General features: G+C 43.3%; 1 protein-coding gene across 4 annotated transcripts in view; it reads left to right on the top strand.

Annotated features, from left to right (window-relative positions):
- The window catches only part of PAG1 (phosphoprotein membrane anchor with glycosphingolipid microdomains 1), a 112,038-nt gene that overhangs the window by 36,165 nt on the left and 49,049 nt on the right, over positions 1-26,824 (top strand). For all 4 annotated transcript variants that reach the window (XR_004959893.1, XM_036264358.1, XM_036264359.1 and 1 more), the window contains exon 2: positions 26,395-26,487. The gene's annotated coding sequence lies outside the window, so the exon portion shown is untranslated. The remainder of the gene's footprint in view (positions 1-26,394; positions 26,488-26,824) is intronic.

Here is a 26,824-nt window from a genome sequence, read left to right as displayed (position 1 = left end):
CTTGGCTGATTGCTCAAGTTTTACTGAGGACACTTTTCTGCCTTTAAAAAATTTTACCTGGAATTCTGCTCTCTGCCACATTCCTGAGCCCAGTGTTTTGTGTATCCCAAGCAGCTCTCAAAATTAACACGTATACAATGAAACTGTCTTCCCCAAACCCCCGGCTGGTCCTCTGCTTACAACCGATTGCTTCTCCTGGATCAATACTTCAATTAACGGCATCACTGCCAGGCCCATAACTCAAGCAGAAACCTCCATCCTGACCTTGCGTCACCCTCTGCGTTATGTCCACCAAAGATTCTGGATTTCAAGTCGTGTGTGAACATTCCGAGAGCAGGGAGCGGTGCTGGGTGAGGTCCCAGTGCTGACTGTAAACATCGTGAGATCTTCCTCTCTCCACCTCCCACGTCACCGCATTGCTCTGGCCTCCAGCAGCTCTCTGAGGTGTGTTGCAGGAGCAAACTAACATGACAGCTCCTTTTCAGCAGACAGTCCCACTCTGGGTACAAACTTACAAGGTGCTTTTCCGCTCAGTGACTTCTGTGGGTGCTTGTAACCTTGAGACTGTGTCCACACACCCGAGTGTGAGCCTCCATGACCCGCCCCAGTGCCCTGCCTATGTCCCTCCTTTTCGGGCTTTGTCTCACTAGCACCGAACTTTGAGGGGTTCCCCAACACATCCCGTCCTTTGCATGTGCTGTTCTCATTGCTGGGAATGCACTCGCCCTTTTTTCCTTGTAAATTCCAGTGCGCCCTCCAAGATCCACCCATTCCCATCTGTCCTGAGCAGCCCTCCCTGACTCCCCTCCATCCGGCTGGGCTCTCACAATCCCTCAATTGTGTCTCCGGTCACACCACACTGAAGTATCCATGCGGATGTCTGACCCTCCTCCACAGGCTCGGGGTAACCTCTGTGAAGCCGTAAGGAGGCACAGGATAGTATTTGTGAAGAGTAATCTCAAGCTGTGCTTTTCTCTGATAGATATAAGCATTTTTCTCAACAATAGTGTTGTGCTTTCTATTTTGGTTTCAGTGTCTGTGCATTAACGCAGAGCCACGAACATCGGTGGTGGCCCTTCCCCTTCTCCGCCAGCATCGGCACTAGCATGATGGCTGGCGTGCTGGGAACGTGTCCCTCTGACTCATTTCCACCTTGGAAATAGATTCGGCCAATATCTTCACCAACTTTGGTGATGACTGTAGTTATTTGTAGCATGTTTCCATTTGAGGAGTCAACATTCCAATCGCCCCCGGCCATTTTCAGGCTCCTGGCATGCCTGTCTTGGAAGGTGTGTTTCAGATTCCAAGTTGTTCTTCCCACTTTTCAGAAAGACAAGCCATGAAAGGAGACAGACAGCCTCAGGCACAGTCTGGTGAGACGTGAGCCCCTCATCCACATCAGCAGGTGAGTGTTTCCTGAGAGGACACAGTTAGTGAAGCAATTAACCACACCTTTGAGGAGCTTGAGAAAAATAACGGGATTCATTTTTAATTCCAACCAGTTCTGAGCAAGACAGCCAGAAGAGCGGTGGCTTTCCAGAGTGACGTTGTCATCAGAGGTTACCCCGAGCCTGTCAGAACCTTGAACAACGATCCGCACGTCAAAACAGGCTCAGGTTGTGAGGTGATGCAGGGCTACGCGGTGTTAATAGCGTTCGTTCATTTCAGCATAAGCCGTTAGCTTTGTCTTAAATCAGTACATTTTAATGGTAACCTGCTTGTGCCCTAGAAAAATGTCCGAGAGTAGCAATAAAGAGTTGGATATAAATGAGAGTTATGACATAAATCCTAGCAATCTCTAGGCCAGTAGTCAACAAAATACTTAGCAATCAGTCTAATGAATCTTACCTTTTTTTTTTTTTGCTATCCTTCCCTCATTTATTGTATGTGTGTTTTCTAGATTATAAAATCAATATACATATTCCCTACAGAAAGTTGGAAAATACAAAACTCCCAAGCAAGACAAAAAGCTTCCCCATGAGACCATTACTGAAAGAGAACTGTTGTCAACATCTTGGTTGACATTCGCCTTATGGAGTTTTCTACAAACATACATACTTTTAAGCTTTTTGTTATGAAAATTTTCTCACGCATGAGAGAGTAAATCATGCAGTGAGTTCTCATATGCTCACACTCTATTTATCAAGATTTCTCCACCATCCATCCACCATCCCATTTTTCTCTTTTCCTTTTTCTTCCCTTTTTTGAAGTCTCGACTAACTACTTTATAGGAGAAGGGGGGTCCTGATAAACAGAGGACAAGGACTTGTCTGCCAATTTTACAGACCTTCACTTAGCTTTTATTAGGAAGCAAAAAGTATGGGCTTCTACCTAATATTACATTGTGCTTTGGGGATAAATAGCCATAAAGCCACATGCTAGATGGGTATCGATTTTTCCTCTTAAATCAATGTTTCCCTGGAGCATAGTTTTATTTATTCATAAAGCTAAGATCATGCCTGACAGGGGCAGAGCAGCCTACGTCTGTGGTGCGGGTACAATGGGAAAAGCTTCTGTGAGAAATCAATGTCCTGAGGCCAGAGGGGAACCTTGTAAGCCTAAAAAAGTGCATTTGCGGTGCTTCCGAGAGAAAAGGGGAATTTCAGCATAGGGTCAAGTCTCATTCCTCTGTTTCCTAGGCCACTTTTCACACCGGCCTCAACAGAGTATAACTGAAGTAGGAACATCAGGCTGGGTAGAATCAAAGCGTCGGCGGCGACCACGATCTCCCAGCTCACTCTCGAAAGGTGTGCTGGTCTGGGATCGAAACCCTGTCTGTGCTTCTGCCTCATCGTGCAGGGAGCCCAGAAGGGGCACTTCTCCTCCCCAGGGGTGGGTGACACAAGTGTGCTCACTTCGGAGCACTCTGTGATGTATCCGGGTAGAGATAGTCACGCCTCGTTCTAAAAGCATTAGCTGTTTGTTGGTATGTGTGTATGATTTTCATGGTCTTTTAAAATAAATTACTTTTCAAATTAATGAATTAAATAAATTTCTGTTAACGTAAATTACTCAGTTGTGAGCTGACATGACTCCTCTCTGTCTGTCGGCCCTTTGCCCATTGGAGAGTGCTTATAGGTTGAAGAGTGGAGGGTGGCTCCCCCTTGTCACTCCGAGCCCACTGCAAGGTCCCTCCTCAGAAAGGCCTTCCCACAGTGGCCCTGGTGCAGGGATCCCTCCAGGCTGTCGATCCCATCTTTCCCTTTGTCATTTACTCTCCGTGTCTGACACTTGGGTCATCTCCTCTGCCCAGAGTTGGGCCGAGACCCCTCTGCTTTGTTCCGCCTGCATCCCCAGGGCCCTGGCGTTTACAAAGACTCAAGTGTTCCTGTCATTTGTTTTTCTTCTCTGCATCTTTCTCCCTCTTGCCCAAGCTGAGGCCATTTCATCGTCACTTCCTGGAGTCAGGCTTTGCTGTCCCCTCCCCTTGCGTGGAGACCATGGGACTTTCTGCTCTGCATTTGGGTCCTGACCCAGCGGTTATATTCAGTGCGGTACCTGATGGGCACGGTGGTAACACATCTCGGCGTGTTAACACGGTAGGTGTCAGAGACAACCGAGTCTGACCAAATTTTCCAACTATGGATCACTTACGGAAGATTTTGGGAAAGAAGCACGTAGGCATTTTAAGAATTACCCACGTAGTGGTGTTAACATGAGAGCCAACTGCCGAGAATGTTCTGCTGTGATGGTGGAATGGTCCTGGCTTCCTTTTCCATCCTGTTATTTAAGGTAAACCTGCGAATAACTTTCAGAAGAAAGTCTTGCTTCTTTTAGGAACATCCCACCTCTCACCCCCAATTCCAGCCCAGAAACCCAAGTCTGATCTTGGTTTGTCTGGGAATCTAGTTACTAGATTTTCTGCTAAGGCCTGTATTTTCCATGATAAGGGATCCAGCCTTTTCTACGAGTCTGCTTTATTTATGCAAAGCAGATATAAATTGGAACGTGTATGAATCAAGCTATTTTTTCACAGAGCAGAGAAATGGCTAAGGGGCCTGAATCCGATGTGATAGTCCCTCATGTCATGTTAACACAAGGCAATGTTGGTTCTGTGGTCGTCACAGGTCATGTGTATTACACTATTTCGGGAAATCAGAAAACAGCCTTTGAATCTCAGGGTCTTGTTACTTACTTCCTAATTTAGGAAGGTTGACTCATTTTTGACCATCTTTTGTTGACCACATTTTGAAGCAATTGCTCGTGGCTAAAGCCTCAATGACCTCCTGTTCAGCGGTTTCCAATACTATGGAAAAGCTGGTGCAGGTCGGTCCTGGCTATTAGCAGAAAGGCAGAAGGGGAATGAGCAGGGGGTTACATCAGCAGCCTTTTGTAAGGGCTATAACTCTCCAAATCTAATCCTTGAGAGAAAGTTATTTTGTTCTAGAAGGAACAGGTGTCTCTCCCAAGAAGTGCTGAAGTGTCTTTTATTTAGGAGCTGGGTGGACTATGAATGGAATAGCGGAAATTCCATTACCTCTACCTGTGACAGATACTCGAGCATCATCAGGAGTTCCAGAAGTGCTGGACTCTCAGAGCCTGAACACTGACCTGCTGAGAAAGCCTGTGGTTTTCTGGGTAAAGAGCATGAGAGGGACGTGGCTACTTACTCATGGACAGAACTTTGAATTTGGATCTAGTACCAGTGCTAGGGCAGAAACACAAGTATTTACTCATTTAATTTAGACTAATGATTACTCCTTTATTCATTTCAAAACTAGGAGGTTAAAAACATACCTGGGCCCTGGCCGGTTTGGCTCAGCGGTTAGAACGTCGGCCTGCGGTCCAGAGAGACCCAGGTTCAGTTCCTGCTAAGAGCACATACCTTGGTTGCGGTTTGTCCCCAGCCCTTATTGGTCATGCGGGTGGCAGCCACTCGATGTGTCCCTTTCATGTCGATGTTTCTCTCTCTCTCTCTCTCTCTCTCTCTCTCTGTTCCTCTCTCTCCCTCCCACTCTATCTGAACAAAAAATGGAAAAATGTCCTCGGGTGAAGATTAAAAACAAAAACAAAAACATACCTGGGCTTTTTCAGGAAGGTACATGTGCTGTCGGAAGGCCTGTTTGCCATCCAACAGCACCGGGAGGTAACAGGCTCCTTCAGAAGCGTAAGAACAGGTCTAGACTCTCCTAAGAGAAGGACACGTGCATATGAAGTTTTGCCTATAACTGCAGGGAACTTACAGAGCAGCGCCCCCAAAGTGGGCCAAAGACCCTTTGGTATGTATCTGCAGCACCCCAGAGAAAGAAACCCTGATTTACACCTTCCAGGTAGGGGCTATGCTTCACTTTTTGTGCTGCAAATCCTGATCTTTTCACCCCTGGCATTAACATAGCTCCCTGGGCATGTTTGAGTTTCTTGATGAATTTGGCAGCCTTTCTAAAACTGGTGTTAGACAGTCAGTGAAGGTAAGTGTCTTGGATAAGATGGACCTTGGCCTAGTCATCTGTGTGTCCTTAGTCTATGAACCTTTTTCAGGGTAATAATAATAATGGCCACCGCTGATCGGGTACTTTCTATGTACTGTGTGCAATGATAAAAGACTTCACTCTCCTCCAGCCCTCATCATGACCTTTGGGATGTGGGTATGATTAAGAGCGAGGGGCTGAGGGCTGACTGCCCTCAGTTATAAAAGGAGCTATACTAGTACCCAAGTCTGAGGCTTGGTATACATATGAATATATTCTTTGGTACCATGCCTAGTTTTAGCTGTGATTATCATTATTGTCATTTTGCAGTCAAGGGGACTGAGGTTCAGAGGTTAACCTACTTGCCCAGCTTCATACACACTGAGAACCAGAGCCAAGGTTTTGAACCCTCTGGCTGACTACAAGCCTTGTATATAGAATATGTCCTTAACGGAATAGAACATAAATTCAGAATTCTATGTTTTCAAACTTCTGATTATACTAATGCACCTTCTATATGTTCTTCCCAGAGATCATATGCTTTCCCAGGGCTTCATTGGTCATCTTCTGCAGGGGTGGGTAAATTGTGACCTGCAAGCGCCTGACATTTGTGTTTATAAATAAAGTTTTATTGGAACACGGGCACACTTGTCCTTCAGCTGCTAAGTATGGCTGCTATTTGCTACAATGGTGGAAATGACTAGTTGTGATGGATCACATGACCCTCGGAGCCTAAGATATTTACTCTCTCCCTTGTTATAAAAAATGTTTGTATTCCCTGGTCTTACTCATTACTTTTAACCTTTCTCCTGAGATCCTGATTCCAGAATTTAGGCATCCATCAGATATCTTTGCCTTCATGCTTCATATCCACCTTAAAATCAACATTTACCAAACTAAGTTCTTACTATGTTTATTTCCCACCCTACTAGATTCCTCCTTCTGAGTTTCTGTCCCAGTTATGTCTAAGGTACCTCTCTCATTTATATTACTCATGCTCGACCTATCACCAGGGTGGTCCACTGACCACCCAATGTTGAACACCTTGAAGACAGCAATCTAGGCTTTTAAATAACCAGTGCTTATCACTCTTATATTCTCAGGCCCTGCCTGCAATTAGGCCAGAAGCTACCTTTAAAGCCCATTAGAAGTTGTCATAAAGTATGTTCAATGAGAAATAACTATTGTATGTCTCCATCAAGTAAGCCGTGGAGAGAGGGGTCCATTTCTCGCCTTTAGACTCTGCCTACAAGTAGGAATTCAGGAATGCTAGGGAGTCAGAATGCTGTCAAATTTCATATTTTGAATGAAGACAGCATGACTATTTGGTTTATTGAATTGCCACTGCAAAACTATTCATCACTGATGTATTAAAATTAAATCTCTGTTCTTCTGCAGGGCCTCATTGGCCTGGGAATAGGAGTTAAAAGTCTAACATTAGATTACCATTTTTCCTGGTTCATCCAAAGAACATATTCAGATAACAAATATAGTTTCATCCTTATCAGTATTACTTGAATATTATTTTAAAGCTCATGATAGTATTAGCTCTGAATTCTCTCTTATGAATTTAAAATGATGTTATAATAACTGATGGTAATCCCAGAAGAGCACAGTAAAAATAAATAAACTTTGAAATACAAAAGGATTAGTGGGGATAATGACACTCAGTGTCTTAGAGCATTCTTGCTCTTGGCATTTGTTTTATCCAGTAAATATTTGCATAGAGCTTTAATTTCAGTTTCTCTATCTGAAAAGTTACGCAGGAGCAGCCTTTGTTTTCAAGCACAACAGAGATGTGTATAGTATTTAAATCAAAAGCAGATGCCGTAAATTAATTTTAATCTTCCGAGCAAAGACATTAGCCTTTGTGTAACATAAGGATTTGGGTTTGTTCATACAAAGTAATCCCAAGAATAATAGTTCCCGGTGCTCAACGATGATCTTAAAGATTAATATTTTCCTTTGGTTAATGATTATGTAATACACTAATAAGCTTCTCCAAATACTCCCTGAGATTTTAATTACCTGTAGACTTTCAAAGCTATATTTTGATCAGATGTAAAACAGTGATGGAGCTCAATTAATGTCAAAGTGAGGATGGTTTTACTTTCTGATTTAGAGAAAAGTGCCACCCACCATCGGACTTCAAAACAGCTGAAATACTTGGAGGAAAACGTTAGCGCCTCAGGACGTTAAGCTAAATTATCATCTGTGTCCTGTTGGTCGGCTGGCCTCTGGCAGTGTGGATGGCTGCTGTGAGCGTTTATTTCACTATGCCAGCAGCTGGGGAGGCGGGGTGCCCAGCAGACCTCCCCCCTAACCTGCGGGAGGCGGCATGTAAAGTCTCACTACATGGTCTCACATGAAAATTACTTTCAAGTTGCGGTGAATAGAGTTCTGCAGGTCAACAGCCCCAGCCAGTGATCATTTTCCAAGAACTCGGTTTGGGACAGAACAAAGAGGCAGAGACTTGTGTGAGAAATGTGTCTCCCATGGAAACCATGTGGCCTCTAGGAGTCCCCAACCCTCTTCATGTTTAAAATGGGAACAATAGTCCCTAATTTATAAAAGTTGTCAAGAATAGAAATAGTATTTACGAAGCACCTGGCAGGTGGTAGATACTTATGACATTGTGGTGGTAGTGGTCCTTGATGTCATCATCATCATCATCCCCATAATTACCATATTTCAGGCAGTATGTTTGTATTTATTCAACATCCCTCTCTGTTCAGTTTCCTCAGCTTGTCCTTGTCACGCACAGGTGCTCCGTTCGCCAGGTATGGGAAGAGTGACCTCAGTCTTGACAAATAAAGGGCTCTTCCTTAGAATGCCACGTTTTTTATCATATGAGACCATGACTTGGTGACATGGACAAAAATGGTTAATAGTCATCATGCAGATATTTGTGACAGCATATTTTTTAAGAAATGAAAATTTGGAAACAATTTGCCTCAACGAGGAAGTGACTAACGATATCAACATTTATAGTATATTGTCCTTTGTAAAATGACATTTTTCAGTTCTGTTTTGAAATGTGGAAATGCCTATTAGACATAAGAACTGAAAGTGGTACAAAATAGTATTTATTTGCTGATGGCAACTTTGTAAAGATTTCTATGAAATTGAATATCAAAGGAAACTTCACAATATAATGAATAGGGTTTTAATATTCATTGTTTTCTCTCTTTTCCACAGTTTGATAGGAACTGTTATGGCCTGTTTGTCTTGAGAATGTAATACCTTCATTTTCTCATTCTAACAAAAAAATGCATTCTGTGGTCCTCATAACAGCCTTGAAGATGGACTTCTGGGATAAAATTCTTGTGTAAATGAGGCCTCTTCTGTTGTTTTGTTTATTTGTTTGTTTGTTTGTTTTTTCTGTGTTGCCAAATTCTTATGTAAATAGATAAATCAAAGAAGGTAGAGAGGGCTGAGGAGAACATTGAGACTTTTCATGAACCCGACATATAGAGAAATGCATAAGTTGATACATCAGTCTAGTAATTTGCTTGGCAAAATGGTGCCTGATAGTTTCAATTTATATGAATCATAAACTCTTGAAAAAAAGTTTATGATTCATATAAATTAGGACTTCTCTGTATTCTCATTTTTCTACTTCCTCTTACCGCGTCTTCCAGGGATCTAACCCCAGAGTGCTCACGTACACAGAGAGAAATGTCTTCAAGCTGTGGGTGAGGGGGCTTGCACCCCAGCATTCAAACTATGTCAGATCCAGCTTACGATTGGCATAGTGATATACGCTGCATGAGAAATCATGCTGCGTTTATGTCAGGGTTTTTAAATATATACATGGACTGTCCCTAGAAAAGTAGTGTAAGATGAATAAAGTTACAGGGCTAGGAAGAAGGAGAGGGGGAAGGAGATGCATGACTGGCAGGTGCCACTGTCCTCTCCCTGCTCATCTCCAGGAGACTGAGGGCCTTGGAGGCCTGAGGTGGGGGTTGTCTCACTGGTGCTGAGCACATGCTCTGCTGTGTTCCGGAGTGTAAGGCTGGGGCCAGGGTGTCAACTCACCGGTGATTGATGCTAGCACCTACTTTTCTCATTGGGTGTCTCTGCATCACATCTGCTAGTCTGTCTCTCTGTTACCTGGAAGGAAACCTGCCTTAAATCCAAGCGGATTGACTGCACATGACTCAACTTGTGGGCAAAGCTGGGTGAAAGCGATGTGTCAGCCGTTCCTTTTCATGCCAGGACCGGGCCTGGGTCTTCTCTCTCCCGAGTCTTACGACACTCTACGACAACCGCACTCACCGAGGGGCGGCCTGATGTTAATATTGCGACTTGAGAGCTGTGGAGTGGTGCTGGGACCTCGCGTCCCTGTGACTATAGATGCATGACACTCAAAATGAATTTCCAGAAGGTTTTTCTCCAACCACATTCACATCACCGTTGCTGCGGATGTTTAAGCCTAAGCTTGTTTCGTGAGACAAATTCTGACGTCTTGGTGAATGAACGAGGTAGACTGATTTATGTCATTAAATTCTCCTTATTTGATAGAAGATTAAAGGCTTCATTGAAAAATGCCAAAGGCTATTGTTAATTTGCAGTCTCGGTTTTAATTGGAATACTGTCATTCCAATTTGAGCATTGAAGGGGAACAATGAAAAAAATTTTAAATTTCTAAAATAAATGATTGAACTGTATTGATTTAAGGTAGTCTTCCCTAGTTTTGCTTGTATTTTTTTTATTACTACTATTTTTTTTATACTCACCTGAGGACATTTTTCCATTTTTTGTTCAGATAGAATGGGAGGGAGAGAGAGAAAGAAACATCGATGTGAAAGGGACACACCCAACCAGGGCCAGGGGCAAACTGTAACCAAGGTACGTGCCCTTAGCGGGAACCGAACCTGGGTCTCTCTGGGCCGCGGGCTGACGCTCTAACTGCTGAGCCAAACCGGCCAGAGCTCCCTAGTTTTGCTTTTAAAGGAGAAATATTTGTAAATGTATTTTTGTTTTTATCCATATATAAAATTAAAATAGTACATTGAACACACCATGCACACGTTGATGACTGGTTTGTTGTCAAATAGGACGACCAGAGCGAGAGAAGGGGAAGGCAGGCACACCTCCATCCCCAGCCCAACATGTGACACTCCAGGTGCTCAATCACTATTTATTGAATCCCAAATGAAGGCTTAGCTGCTAGGAGTCAGCCAATGGGACTGGAGTACCAGCCCTGCTGGTCCTCAGGCATATCTCCAAACTTCTATGAGCCTCAGTTTCTCCATGTATAAAACGGTGTGACCATGTTTGCTCGGGCATTTTAGTGGGAGACTGTAAGAGTCAAGGGAAAAATCTGTGAGCTCTTTAGAAACTGGGAAGGGCTTTACATAAGCAGTCGTTACCAGCATTATTGTTGTGCAGTGATACACTGCTCATCTCTACCCTGTTAACACTCAATAAATGCATATTTTCATTAAAAAAAAGATAGTGAGCTAAAAATAAAATAGAAGAAAAATTAGTAGTTTATCATATTAATTGACCTCTAAAGTTTTTTTGAAACACTGTGCTTATTTTGACATAATTGTAATCCTTTCTGCATTTAATTTGCTTCTGTTTTCTTCTTGGGGAGGGGCACTCAAACATAGATTTAGACAACTGAATCATTATTTTTCAGCAGCATTTCACATGAATAGCTTTATATGTGCATGCATATCTTTTTCATGTAAATGTGAGCAAAGGCTAATGTATATATTATGAAGGTTTAAGATGTAGGTAAATAAAAACTTGGCTCATGATGAATTACCACCACTGCATTCGAAGTTATATGTGAATAGATACCACATTAAATTCACTCTTCAGTATGCCATAAATGTAATGGCAGGATTTTGTTGAAATGAGATCTTGTGGGTTCTGATGAAGAAAATCAATCAGCCTCGCCTTATCTTTTATTCTTTCTTTTTGCTCAGTGTGCAGTTAAATTCACACTGTGGGATTCCGTGTGTAGCATATATTAATTTTATGCTCACCCCGCCTGTGTTGACTTGATGCTAACACTGCTGCTAAATGAGACCAAAATGCACTGATAAAGTCATAACCAGTGTCTGGAATCACAGTGCTGTAGTCCTAAGTTTTGTTTTGGATTTTATTTTATATACATCATTAGATGATGTATTCATGATTGAAACTATTGAGTTTGTTTCTATTATGCATTGGCCATTGCGGTGAAGACCTGGGTGACAAGGGCTGGCAAGACATGACCCCGCATTCTGTCTAGGAAGAGAGAGGATGCACAATCCCCCATCAGTTTTGAAGGCCATCTCATCAACATATGGACACTTTCATATATGAACGATGCGGGGGTCTTGGATGAAACCACAGTAATGACACCCCCATGACCTTCCCAAGTTCTGGAACAAAGCTAAGAGAGAAGATAAGAGAATTGGCAGATAAGACTCAAATGTCACCTGAGCCCTAGTAAAGGCCAGGTTGAAGGGCAGGGTTGGCTCGTTGTTCTGATTTGGAACCCCAGAATGAAGTGCAAGCCACACTGGCTGGGACGGGTCTCTTGGTGGGCCCAGAGACTCAACGTAAATTATGGAGGGTCAGGGAAGAACCCACATCCAGAGGGACGAGGGGAAGAGCTGCACGCAGTATGCTAGTTCACGCATCCCCACCTCGCCCCTGCCAAGACTCACTCCACCTCCCATGAATATGAAGAGGTGCGAGGAGCCAGAGGTTTATCTGGTTGAACCATGTGGGGGGGGGGTGAATTTGCCCCCAATATATGTAGGACAAGTTAGGTAATATTCGATGTCAGATGAACTGGGCAGAAAGCAAAGACTAAGCCACACAAAGAAGGACCATCAAGATTTAGCTAAGTCGTCAGGGGAGGAGGGGTGGGGGATTCCACAGGCAGGGCAGGTGAGTGTGTGTTGGAAAGAGGCTGGGCTTGCAGACTGGGTGGCAGAAGGCTGGGCAATCCCTGCCACAGGAACTGGGGGCTCCACCCTGGCCCCAGGTGCCTTCAAAGATGGCACCCTTGAGTCCGGCTGGCATGGCTCAGTGGTTGAGCATCGACCCATGCACCAAGAGGTCGCCAGTTCGATTTCCGGTCAGGATGCATGCCAAGGTTGTGGGCCTGATCCTCAGTGGGGGGCATGCAGAAGGCGGCCATTTGATGTTCTCTCTCATTTATGTTTCTATCTCTTTCTCCCTCTCCCTTCCTCTCTTCTAAAACCAATAAGGGGGAAAAAAATAAAAAAGAAGTGGCACCCTTGAGTATTTCTTTGTGAATGTGTGTAAGAGGTGAATTTTTTCTTTATTGCATCCTCGCATATTGAACTTTGACAGTGTTTTTGTTTTTTTGGTTTTTTTTCATATATTTGCATGGTTACATCTAAAATTTATCTTGGCTAATTACATTTAATTATATTCTTTCCAACTATACATTGAACTCAGTGACTAATCATCGGATTTCAATGGCAAAGAGACTAATTTTTGGAGCGAGTGACCTATGAAAGAATAGCTTGCAGAGAGAAATTTCTCCCTTGCCATGATAAAAATCTTGTTTGTGGTTACGTTGAAAGCTACCTCTAGAAAAGATGCAGTTCTGAGATAGTGTTCAAAACCGAAGCTTACCGCATATGTCCGTCTGGGCGGACCCGGTGGACTTCTGCTCCCCGACTCGCGCTCAGATACACTCATAGCCAACATCCTATTGATTTGGGCAGCTTCCTCTGCTGTAAGTGATTATAGCACACATTTCTGCAGAACAAAGTCCTGAGATATGGGGCTTCAAAGAACAGTAACAATCAATTATTAATGGTTTGCTACATAGATTTTGTTATTCCAGGCATTAAATCATGTTTGTTCCAAAATAGTGTTACTAAAAAAGGAACAAATCTCTTTAGTACAATGAGATTGAGTAGGGTGTATCCCATAAAGCAGTTGTTAACTCTTTGCTGGATGCTTTGAGTATGGAACGGAGGGAGAGGGAAAACCCATTTGCCTCCCCTGTCTTCAGAGAGTTTGACATTTTGTTGGGAGATGGGACAAGCATCCACGCAGTAGGTGCTCAGTGCAAACCGTCCGTGAGTGAGCCCTGGGAAGCACTTTTCAGCTTTGGTTCCTCAGGCATCAGATGCTTTGGCCTGTGGTCACAGTGTTCTGTCCCGTCGCCTGACACTTAGGCCACAGAGCTCATTGAGTCACCCTGGTACTGACGTCCCCTCCGCCATCTGAAACTTCGTAGAATTCAAGAATCCCCTTCTTGGCAGTCATTTGTCATGTTATCTCAGTTCCCTCCTATCTTCTGAACTCGGTGTGTCTCGAATATGACACACAGAGGAAGAAGAGAGAATCGGGTTCTTTGAGACGAAAGAGAACATTCTGTGCAGCTCTGCCTGGGCTGTAGGGCGGCAGGGTCAACACGCTGATGTGGAATTTCCCGGGCCTGTCATTTTCTGAAGGATGCTGTAAACGATACAGGATATGGGTATGTTTTGATTTGTTTATTTGTCCTTTCCTTAGTGCACAAGTTTCATTTTATTTCATCTGTGTGGATGTTTGAAAAGTTGACTTGTTTTAACAGCGATTCTTGTGGACTGGATTGGATTAAATGAACTATGTTGTTTTTTTCTTAAACAGCTTTATTGAGTTAGAATTCACACACCACACAGTTCACTGATTTGAAGTGTCCAGTTCAGTGGCTTCTAGTATTCATGGAATTCAACCATCATCACAGTCAATTTTAGAACCTTCTTATAACTCCAAAAGGAAACCCCTCCCTCCTTAGCTGTTACCCCCTCCCCACCTTCCCCACCCACCCCCAATTTCCCCACCTTCCACTCTCTCCAGCACTAGACAACCACTCTAATGAAAGAAGCAGTCAGTAGACACCAGGGTTCAAGTGGACAGTAACCTTCGATGGCTGGAGCTGCTAGAGTTTACAGCACCTGGTGGGAAAGTCCAATGTTTCTAAGTCTGACCGAATAGAAGAATGCATCCCATAAAAATCATGACACGCTGCAAAGAGCCACGGCTCAGTGTGGAAAGGGCGGCTTGGCCATTGCCAAGTGTGCACATCAGCCCTGGCCGACTGTACTTCACCTCTTTGCACGAGGGATGTTTAATAAAGTCTAAGGTGAATTACTCACAGTTTATGGCCCTGCACTGTTCACCCAGCACGACCCCATGTCAGACATTCTGCATGCAGGGACTTTGCTAGGATACCTTGGGTGGCTGGCTGTACCCTCAGTGAGCTCACAGCACAGCAGAGAGTCAAGGATGTGCACAAACAGTAGGCACCAAGTAATGTCCAGACACTCCAGGTGCAGCACAGAAGGGCTCATGAAGGCAGTCAGTATGCCTGGGGACACGGGTGGGGAAAGGGAGCATCAGAAATAGGTCACGAAGGAGGGGACCCGGAGGTTAGTCATGGTTCAGCAATAAAGCTTGGGAGAGGGAGGGTAGAAGGGAATTTAGGTAGAGCGACCAGTGTGTTCAAAAGCGAGACGGAAGGAAGCATTCGAGAGCCTTTGGATATGAGCAAATAGATGGTAAGGTGTTCATAGGACAGGCAGTGAGGAGGATACTGAGGGCAGCGAGCCACTGGGTGAGAGGTACTGTTCGAGATGCCTGAGGCGGGACTCCACCCACTGTTAATTTCTTCTGGCTGCTGGGACAGAGGACCACGGACTGGTGGCTGAGAACAGCAGAAATGGATTGTCTCACAGTTCCGGAAGCTAGAACTCCAAATCCAGGTGTCGGAAAGGCCATGCTCTCTCCAAAACCTGTTGGAAGGATCCTTCCTTGCCTGTTCTAGTTTTGGTGGCTCCAGATGGTTGCTGGCTTGGGCAGCAGACATAGACAGAAATATAAGAGTAACCATTGTGACATCATTTGTAATTGAGGGGGAAACAAATCTAAACATTCATTAGCATGGAAATGCCTAAATAGATGGTATATTCGTACCATTGAATGCTCTGTAGTGATGTAAAGGAATGAGACGTCTCTATACATATTAACATGGCAAGTTCTCTAAGATACAATAAATGGATACAATGAAAGTGTTGAAAAATGCCTAGTGCAGGGCACCATGTATGTAACAGAGAAAGAAAAAAATTACTTTTTGATTTTTGTATCTTTCCAGACCTTTTCAAAACATGTTGCACTCACCTCTGACTGTTTACCTGTAAGGGAGGAAAGGGATTGGCAATAAGGTGAAAAGGAACCTTTACTTTTTATAACCTGTCTTTCTATGTTCGGTGAACTTTTTCAGTAAGTGTCCCTTATAACAACACTGGGAATTTGCTGTAACAGGTATTTCAGGAGGTGGAACCATGCAGTTGGCCACCAGGTGAATGTGATGAGCAGCAAGTGGAAAGGGGAGGGAATGACAGGGACGATATGGGGATCAAATGGATTCGGAACACTCACAAGCAAAGGGCGAGGTTTTAAATAAACCTAGTTTTTTTGTGTTTTTTTTTTTTTACTGTTTTTCAGATTACGTGTTCTTTTTTTTTTTTTTTTTTTATGAATTTTTTTTTTATTTTTTTGTTACAGATATTTTACCTTTTTACCCCATTGGCACCCCCCACCCCACCTCCTCCCCGTCCCGGGCTTAGTTGTCCATGTCCATTGGTCATGCATACATGCATATAAGTTCTGTGGTTTATCTCTTCCCACCCCCCCACCCCCTCTTCTGAGGGATGTCAGTCTGTGCCCTACTTCCATGTTTCGGGGTCTACCGTATTCCTCAGACTGTTATGTTCATTATATTCCGTATATAAGTGAGATCATGTGGTATTTGTCTTTTTCTGCTTGGCTTCTTTCACTTAGGATAATACTTTCCAGGTCCCTCCATGTCGTCTCAAAGGATAAGAGATCTTTCTTTCTTACAGCTGCATAGTACTCCATTGTGTATATGTACCACAGCTTTTTTATCCATTCGTCTACTGGTGGACACTTGGGCTGTTTCCAGATCTTAGCTATTGTAAATAGTGCTGCTATGAACATGGGGGTACATATATTCTTCCTGATTGGTGTAATAAACCTAGTTTTTAATAAAGCCAACCAAAAAGATAGAAGGTATGCATTTACTGGAAAAGAGACCTGTGGGTTTTAGTTTGAGACGCAGAAGGACTTACGTATCTTCAGCTACAACTGGCAACCCTTTCAGCATGAAAACAGAGAGGTGGAGTGCCATCAGGGGAGAGTCGGTGAGAAGTTAGTGTCCGCCCAGAATTGCTTCAGTAACTTACCACTGTGGTCTACATGCGGCACACAGAAGAAGAAATACTGTCAGGGATAGGGACTTTGTAGAATGGGAGGGAACATTCTTTCCACTTGTTAATCCATTTGTTCCTCTTGTTTTCCCTTCTCTGCGAGCTTCTTTCTCTCTTCCCTCCCTTAGCCTGCTTTCTCTTCTGTGCACACGCGCGCGCGCGCGCACACACACACACACACACACACACACCTGTGATACAAACCTGCCAACCTGAAAACAGCAAGTGTGAAGAAAAGGAACTAACAGAAGACAATGACGTCCAAATCAGATAAGTGCCTTCCAAGGATGACAAGGACATGTTCTGCCAATGGCGTTATGTGACAGTTTCTTGGCCCACTTATTATCAAAAATGTGAACCGGTGCCATTAACATAGCAGAAAGCTGGCAAATCACGTGACAGCAGCATTTCCAGTAGCAGCTTCTATTTGCCCTGTGTTTGACTGTGAACAAAAGGGGCCACACACATTATCTCATCTGAGCCTCATGTCAACCCTTTGATGGAGCCAAAGGTTCCAGATCTTTGTGGAACGGGACACTGAGGCACGTCCGCTGACTCCTTGGCTTTTGTTTGCACAACAAACACTGATGCCTGCCAGGCCTCACACACTGATGTGTCTCTCAGGCTGAACCTTGCAGACTTCTTCCTTCAAACACTTGTTTTGCCAGCCGTCCTGACTTTGAAGAATCACAGAAGTGAGCAGAGTATATTAACCCATGTTGTCTACTGAGTGGAGTAGTCCTTGAACAACAATGCAAAGCTTGGTAAATAAAGGGATGGAACATGCCCTTTGGTGGGGAAGGGGGATACCAACAAATAGTTTACGGTATAAAAATACAGAATTTAATTTCAGAAATGCTCATGATGATGTTTTCATTCATGATGCTGGTATATTTGGGATGCTTAATTTGTGGGATACTACAATAAGCTGTGAGCAATGGAGGGAGAACCAGAGAAATGTTGTTCTGATCCTAGTCAGGTTCTGACATTCTAGATGCCAGGGCTGTGGATTTGGGCTGTATTTGTTCACACGGAGAAAGAGCTGTTAAGTAACTGTCTCACTAATTCATAGCATGAGAAGCCTAGCTTCTCCATCTGAAGGAAGAAAGCAGAGAGTTTGTTACTAAATTTATAAGCTGTTGGAGGTAGAAGTAAAGTAAGAAAGTCATTTGCTAATATGTCTTCACATTCTAGAAGTTTCTAGACATAAGAGTACACAATGGCAACTCTCCCCTCAAAGTCAACAAAAAGTTAAACTTTAGCTCTGGCCCGTGTGGCTCAGTTGATCGAGTGTTTTCCCATGAACCCAAAGGTTGCCAGTTCAATTCCCAGTCAGGGCACATACCCAGGTTGCAGGCTCAGTCCCCGTCAGGCAAAAACCCATCAGTGTTTTTCTCTCACATCAATGTTTCTCTCTATCACCCTCTCCCTCTCAAATCAATGAAAACATTTTTAAAGTTACACTATACACATGGGAGTAAGGACATAAGTTAACACCAAAAATAAATCGAGGCCCCCACTGGGCATTCCCTGGCTCCTGGCTCCTGTCTCTGCAGCATCTTTTTCAAACATCAGCACCTGACAAATGGCCAGCAGGTCTCAGGTTGCTGTTCTCTTACACGTCTGAGGTTAGATTTGCACTCCTTTCTCCCCCCACCCCCACACCCGCTGAGATGCTTTTGTATAGATTTTCTTACCTCCACCACTTCCCAACTGTAGGATAGTTACCATGGCAACACCTGTTGAGGGCAGACAAAAAAAAAAACTAGTTCTGAGCTAGGAAACTGCTCCTGCGTTTCTTGCTCCCTGCTCTCTAGAAAAATACTTTTTTCTTGGAAAGGGGACCTTTTTACTCCGATGCACCAAAGAAAAGGATTTCCAGAGCAGTTACTGTCCCAGTGTCATAATTTTTTTGATGCTTACATTTTTTATTGCCTTCATTTCATCTTCATAGTGGCCTTTCCTTGGCACCCATGGGAACTATCCTTTCTTGCCTCTTCCATTTTTCTGTTCTCAATAAGGGAAAAAACAAAACCCCAGAAAGCACTCTCTTCTTAATGGACTGTTGCTCTGCATACATGAGGGTTGCAGCTGTCGGGCTGTGGGAAATGAAGCAGGAGGCATTGGTGGCAGGGAGAACTGCTAACACAGGAAATACCAGGGAGGCTGGACATGGGAGCCACAGCAGCTGGGGGTGGGGGAGATGCCAGAAACCGCAAGGGAGCTTAGCAGGGAGAGAAGAACACCATGACGAGGGGGAGCAAGCGTCCTGAGTGACGTTTTCCCATATTACCCAGCATGTCATAACCCATGCACGTGGTCTTTCTGCCCCTTCCATTGTGGGGCCACAGGGTATATTTAGTATCCTTTTCTAGCATGATTCCTCAGAAGGGCTGAATATTAAAATTTTAATGGAAGGAAATGTCTGCTTTGAGGTTGATCTCTATTGTATTGACAATTTACTAAATCCATCATAGAGTTCAGATGGATTAATAAGAAATTATATGCATTAGTTTATATATGTGTTTGATTTTTTTTACCATAAGGGTATTAAATTGCTAACATTTATCATTTGGACAAGTAAGGGATGTGTTTAATGAGCTGGATTAATAACTGGGTTGGTAAGTCTGTCCAGAGGGAACTGATTAATAAATTGCTCTCTTCCTGGAAGAAGGATTTCAGCAGTTGAACCTAATCCTGTCCTAGTCAACATTAGACCTCAATGGGGAAAATGCGCCTCAACCCAAGCTGGGAGAGGTGGCTGATGTACTAACACATGAGACAAGCAGAGTTCAAGAACATCTTGACCTTTAACACAATGACCCAACTCGAAGAGGCAGAAATAGCCCAGGGATGATGTAAGCACCACCACCAATTAAATTGCACACAAAAAAAGCAATGAAGAGAGAGGTGGCTGAGCTCCATCATATATGGAAGAAATTTAGATTTGTGTTGGTCAAGTATGAGATTAATGGATGGCAACAGCATAATGTAGCTGATGGGGAAAGCTTCTGTGACCTCAGGCTTTCAAAATCAAAGTAGTATCTGGACTGAAGAAAGCACCCGCTCTTCTCTCCACTGAGGAAAGAGCTACTTCATCTGCAGAAATGCCTTTGGACTTGGTCATTGGAAGAGAACAACCATCAGGCAGATGTGTCAGCCCCCGGCATGTCTCCTCCTGCCTGCCCTTCTTCTCACATGCATCGTATTTCCCCAGGAAATACTTGAGATGTTGAAACCTAACCCCAGTTCAGTAGGACCTGTCACTGAAATTCTCTCTGTGCCTCACCTGCAGTAGTATTTTGTTCAACACTGGCTGAACTTGTCCGCTGAGTTTGCATCTCTCATTCTGAGAATGGTCTTGCCCAGTGCTGACCACTGGGGTGGCCACCATTGCATCCCAGTGGCCTTTGTTGCCATATAGGTGCAGAATCTAATATCCCAGGGATGCCTTCCAGGCTCCCATGATACTCACTACTTGACCTTCCAAGGATACTCACTCCTTGACACTTCCTGTGTGTCTGAGTGTCTGGGGCTGAGTATCTGCTTTGGTACCATGATCTGTCTGGTCTTGCCAAGGGTAAGAATTGTGGCTCTTACCCTGAATCACTGCCTAGTGGCCAGCTTCCTTTCTCTGACTAGACCTCCAGGATGGTGTTGGACCACTGTCCTGACTTCACCAGCCCATTGCTCCTGGCTGATAGCTTTGCCTCCCTATGATAGTTGGGCCCTGAGAATTCTGCACCACCATCACCAAAACGCAGAGAACTGTTTCCTACGTCAGGTCAAGGTGATGTTCTCCAGTGGGTGTTGGGCTTGGTCCCTAGGTTGAGCTCAGCATCTTCTGTGTTCTTGTGAGTGGGCCTGGCTGGGCCTAGCTCTGTTCTCCTTACAGCCTTTGTGCCTTTGAGTTATGGTAGGTAATAGTCAAGACCATAGTTTTTGAAGTGAAGAAAGAGAGGCTCATGAACAGGAGAAGAGTGACTTCTTTAAATAGGTGTCTTCAAGTATTTGGAAGGCTGCCATGTAAGGAAACTAACGTGTTCTGCATGGCTCTAGAAGTTAGAACTAGGACTCAAACTAGGTTGAAGCCACCAAGCCCCTAGGGTACAAACGAGCCTTCCTGACCTGAGCCCAGCCCAAATCTAACAGCACTTCCTTCTGGGAGCCCTTCAAGGTCTCTGTTTTGTTTACTGGTTTGTTTCCATGGCAACCTGGATAAAGGAAAGTGTTTGCTTGGATGGCATTTGCATGTGTGATATACTGCTGTGGAAATATACCCATCGTGAGCAACCTGTAATTCCATTTCTTTCTCGTCTTCAGGGACTGTGAGTAAGAACAGCTTAATTATAGCAATATCCTTGACTCAACTCTGATTTTTCAAAATTAATTCACTCCATCAGTGAGTAGGTATCGAGTGACTATTATGTGTGATTATTCGGTACTATTACGTTAAACCGACATTGCCCTCATAAACTGGATGTTACAGACACTGTAGAGAGGGTTCAAGTATCAAGTGGGGTTGGTTTGTAGATCACCTCACCTTTAAGTTTCTTTGAAATTTGGGGATTGTTAAGTGAGTTTTGTGATTCTAGTCTTGTATTGCGAGTGGAGGCGAGTGGATAGCTCGCCTCCAAGTATGGTTTTTCAAGGTCAAACATGAATTTGGAGTCTGTGCTACCAAGTCCCTGTATTTACTCCCCAGAGAGCAGGGATGTCATCATTGCTTCCCCAGAAGGGATGGTAACGCCCAACTTTGAAACAGCACTCCCCTCCCGGCCTGTCCTCAACCACGCCAGCTGGAGCTTGGGCTAGGCCATCTGTTAGGTGCATAACCCATGCCTCGGGGGCCCAGTGACCGAGAAATTGAACTCTATTTCAGTTCCTCTGAGTGGCTTTCACTAGAACAAGGCTTCATGTTAGTTGGCAAAATGCATCATGAATGATCAGAGTTCACTTGTTTGAGCCTCCTTATCAGTGTCATCTTCTGTGTTAAGAACCTGCTAACCATACTCATGAAAACTGTCAGTCAAAAAAATAGGTTTAAAAAATAAAACAAAAAAACAAAACAGAGCTGAGCTTGGCATCCCACTGGTGTAGGATCTGCAGCGGGGGCCAGTCATGTTTGAGTAGACAGCTGGTTTCAGAAGTCCTACGTTCCATTCAGTAGAGGAAGAAATCAACATCGAAAGCAGAGCATTTCTATTTGACTGGATCAAATAATTGTTTGTAGTAACTGGCTGCTGTCCACACTTAAAGATGGGTGGTCATGGGTGAAAGGGGACCTGAAGGAGCACATGGTCCATACAAAGTTATATCCAGGTGGTCTCTGTCAGAACACGACAGTTTGCGATGAAGCCCGGCGGTCCTGAGTCCACGCAATGACCCCAGAGTTTCCAGCTAAAATCACACATGGGTTTGCCCTCTTTCTCTGAGAGTGATCTGCTTAATGATGGACACTAAGGTGTTCACATGCCATGGAATATTTTCTTGGTAGCTGCTTTATTAAGCTCTAATTCACATACCATACAATTCACCCTTTTAAAGTATACAATTTAATGTTTTGTAGTATATTCAAAGAGTGATGCAACCATCACCACAATCAATTTTAGGACATGTTCATTACCTCAAAAAGAAACCTTCACTCTGGCCAGTTTGGTTCAGTGGTTAGAGCATTGGCCCAAAGACCAATGAGTTGCAGGCTCAATTCCAACCAAGGGCACGTACCTCGGTTGTGGTTCATCCCTGGCCCTGGTCAGGGTCCTGCGGGAGGCAACCAGTCGATGTGTCCCTCTCATGTCGATGTTTTTCTCTCTCCCTCTCTCTCTCCCTCCCATTCTATCTGAAGATAAATAGTAAAATATCCTTGGGTGAGGATTGGGAAAAAAAGGAACCCTGCACCCCTTAGCTATCATCCTCATCTCCCCCAGTCCTAGGCAACCACTAGTCCACTTTCTGTCTCTGTGTATTTGCCAATTTTGGACATTTCAGGTAAATATAATCATATACTGTGTGGGGAGTTTTTGCAAGTAGCTTCTTTCACTCAGCATGTTTTCAAGGTTTGTTCATATTATGACATGTATGAATGTTTCATTTCATTTTATGACCAAATGTTACTCTTTTATATGGATATATCACATTTTGCTTATTCATTCCCCAGTTGATGGACATTTGTATTGTTTACTTTGGGACTGTTAGGAATATTGCTGCTACAAAATCCATGTACAAGTTTTTGTGTGAACATGTTTTTATTTCTTTTGGTATACACCTAGGGGTAGAAATACTGGGTCCAAAGGTAACTCCTATGTTGAACTGTTTGAGGAACAACCAGGGTGTTTTCAAAGTGGCTGGATCACTTCACATTCCCATCAGCAGGGTAGGAGGCTTCTGGCTTCTCCACACCCTTGCCAACCTTGTTACTATCTTAGGCCCTTTGATTAAGCCATCCTAGTGGGTATGAAGTGGTGTTTCATTGTGATTTTGATCTGCATTTCCTTCATGACTCATGATGCTGAGCATCTTTTCATGTACTTATTTACCATTGTATATTTGGAGAAATGTCTGTTCAGGTCCTTTGCTTACCTACCTTTGGTTGGATTTGTCTTATTATTGAGTTATAAGAGTTCTTTATACATTACAGATAAATGGTCTTCATCAGGCATGATTTGCTTATATTTTCCCATTATTTACTTTGTCTTTTCATTTTTTTAACAGTGTCCTTTAAAACATCTTTTTTACTTTGATAAAGTTCAACATATTCATTTTTTTTCTTTTGTTGCTTGTGCTTTTGGTGTCATGTCTGAAACTCCAAAACCATACTGTTGTCTGTGTCCATGACTTTCAGTTTTATATCCCACATGTGAGTGAAATTATATAGTTCTTGACTTTTTCTGTCTGACTTATTTTGCTTAGGATGATATTCGCAAGATCTAGCCATGTTGTCGCAAATGACAGTGTTTCATCTTTTCTTATGACTGACTAGTCATAGCAGGCATGTACCACATCTTCTTTATCCAATCATCCATCGAAGAATACCTTGGTTGTTTTCATGTCTTGACCAACATGAATGATGCTGCATTGGAGATAGGGGTGCATATACCTTTGTAAATAAATGTTCTCAAATTTATCTCACTTTTATATAACTTTTTCATATGAAGTTAAGACTCCAAATTCATTTTTTTGCAAGTGGCAGAAGAACCTTATTCCAGAACCTTCTGTTGAAAAGAAGGTTTGCTCATTGAATAGTCTTGTCACCTTTGTCAAAAATCAATTGGCTGTAGGTATATGGGCTTATTTTTAGAAATGAAATTTCATTCTATTGATCTGTATGTCTGTTCTATGCCAGTACCACACTGTCTTCACTACCTTGTTTTCTTCGAATATTTTCATTCATGAAATGCAATTTTGAAAATGCAAAATTACATACCACTTTTATGTCATTAAATTAACTGTCATGTCATGTGTTCAGTTCTTAAATCCTATCTAGTAATAGCAAAAGCATATGCAAACATATTATTTCTAATGCATATTAATAAGATTTGGCATTTTTTTAAGAAGACGTCTTTTGATTTATTCAAGTCATCTTTTTATGCCTTTCAAAAGTTCTTACAGTTTTTTTCATTTGAAATGTTTAATATTTTTTAACTTTTTTTTGTTTTGTTTTGTTTTGTTTTTAATTTTATTTTTGTTACAGATGTTTCTCCTTTTTTACCCCATTGACACCCTCCTCCCCATCCCCCCCGCCCCGTCCCCGGCTTTGTTGTCCATGTCCATTGGTTATGCATACATGCATATAAGTTCTGTGGTTTATCTCTTCCCACCCCCCCACCACCCCTTCTTCTGAGGGTTGTCAGTCTGTACCCTACTTCCGTGTTTCTGGGTCTACCCTATTCCTCAGACTGTTATGTTCATTATATTCCGTATATAAGTGAGATCATGTGGTATTTGTCTTTTTCTGCTTGGCTTGCTTCACTTAGGATGATACTTTTCAGGTCCCTCCATGTCATCTCAAAGGATAAGAGATCTTTCTTTCTTACAGCTGCATAGTACTCCATTGTGTATATATACCACTGCTTTTTTATCCATTCGTCTACTGATGGACACTTGGGCTGTTTCCAAATCTTAGCTATTATAAATAGTGCTGCTATGAACATGGGGGTACATATATTGTTTCTGATTAGTGTTTCAGGCTTCTTAGGGTATATTCCTAGTAGTGGGATCACTGGGTCAAATGGCAGGTCAATTTTTAATTTTTTGAGGTAACACCACATTGTTTTCCATAGTGGCTGCACCAGTCTGCATTCCCACCAGCAGTGCACTAGTCATAGATTTGGCATTTTAAAGTTTGTTTATTTTATTTTTCTACTGCAGCGATTTTATTTAGATAACAAAATCGTGTTCATCTTTCTAATGAATTCAAGAGAGTTCCCTGGAGCTGATCATGATGACATGGGGAAGTAGACAGGTTTGAGTTGGAATCCACCTCTCAGTACCTCTGTGTGGCCAGGGTTCAGGAGGAGATTGATTTGAAATCTAATGAAAGAGTGAAAGACGGCTTGGGAAAGGCTTGTGTCTTTCCAATGAAGACCCTGCCCTCTTAGTTTGCATGACCGATGGTGGAAAGACCTGGAGTTGTGTCTTGTTCTGATATTTTTAGCGTTATCGAAAACAAAAAGGGGAAATGATAATGTAGTTGAATGCATCGACCAACAGAAGGCAGCCATTTCTCACGTGGTAACTGTCAGGGAAACAGTAGAGGTATCTCAAGACAATGTGCATACTGCTGACCCTGGAGAAGGTAGCACTCGGTCTAGGATGATCATCTGTGGTCTTAGGAGCAGAACATCATAGATGCACGTCTAGAAACCTTATGAGCTGCTTGGTTTTTTATATTGCAAATCAGGAGTTGTACCTCAGTCTGTTAAAATAATTGGGAAGTTCTGAACCTTAGTCAACAGCCAGGGTGTTCTCCTTAGAATATAAATGTACTCATTCATTCATTCATCCCACCCCTGTTCCCTCCTTTCTGTCACATGGCACTTATCATGGTGTCTTACCTAAAACAGAGGTTCAATGCAAGACATATTTATTAGAGAACAGGACGAGAACTAGAGAGGAAAGAGGAATGGAGCAAAGGCTGGGCCCCAAAAATAGAGCAGAGCCACAGGTGACGGTGTGGGACAGGGGTACCAACGAGTCAGCAGGGAGATGAAGGGAAGACATCCCTGCATCTCTCCCCTTGCTCTCATCCTCCCCATTCCCTCAGGGCAATGGATGAAGGAACAACTCATCCATGCACCTAGGAGATGTGCGTCCTTCGGGTCCCACTGCTCACACTGCACCCAAGACTCTCCTTTTCACAATGAAACCTCAGCTCGCCCTACCCAACAGCAAAAAGCATACTCGCTTCAGATTCAGATAACAGTCACTTGAATTTTGATAGTGCTACAACAGTACATAGATTTCTAGGTCATAAAACTAGGAAATGTATGGAGGGAGCAAATGATTGACATATATTTGATGAGACTGCTTTGGCTGTTATTTTGGAAAAACATCTTTTGATTTATTCACTACTCTCAGCAGTTTCTCTTCGACTTTGCAGGAAGGAATAGAAAGCTCGGCATTTGGTGTACGTTTGCTAGGGTTTTTACAATGAGCGGGACAAGTGTCTTTCACAGTCTTTATCCATCTGCGTTGTTTTTTCTAACTTTCTTCCTCTTCGGTTGTAGGCCAAGAAGGAAGAGAGAACTCTCACTGCAACATTTCAGAGGGACAACATCTGCAGAATTGTCAGCAGTTATTTGGACAAAGTTTTCTCCAAGGTAAATATTACATTTGCACCAATAAGGGGCACATGGTTAGAATTGGCCGGTTGCAGTGGGAACGCACAAAGGCTCTGTTGTTTAGTCTAGTAGGAACCAGGAGTGGGGGAGAGCAAGACAGAGCGAGGGAAGAAAGCCGAGCTGTCGGGGTGCCCTGCGCTGTTACCAGGAGAATACCGTCAGAATCTGGGCGCTCGCTGAGCTGGACTGAAAGCCTGTGGGAAAGAGGAGAAAGGGGGGGAAGCTTTCTCAGATATTCATGAAAACAAAACCAGTGTGGTTTGATTATAAAAAGCATTTCATCTTCTGTGAACCAAGAGTGGAGTGACTCTAGAGG

Source organism: Molossus molossus, unplaced genomic scaffold (assembly GCF_014108415.1).
Source record: "Molossus molossus isolate mMolMol1 unplaced genomic scaffold, mMolMol1.p scaffold_m16_p_16, whole genome shotgun sequence".
Taxonomy (NCBI): Eukaryota; Metazoa; Chordata; class Mammalia; order Chiroptera; family Molossidae; genus Molossus; species Molossus molossus.
Note: the sequence above shows the minus strand (reverse complement) of the source record. Positions and strands in the feature narration are given on the sequence as shown.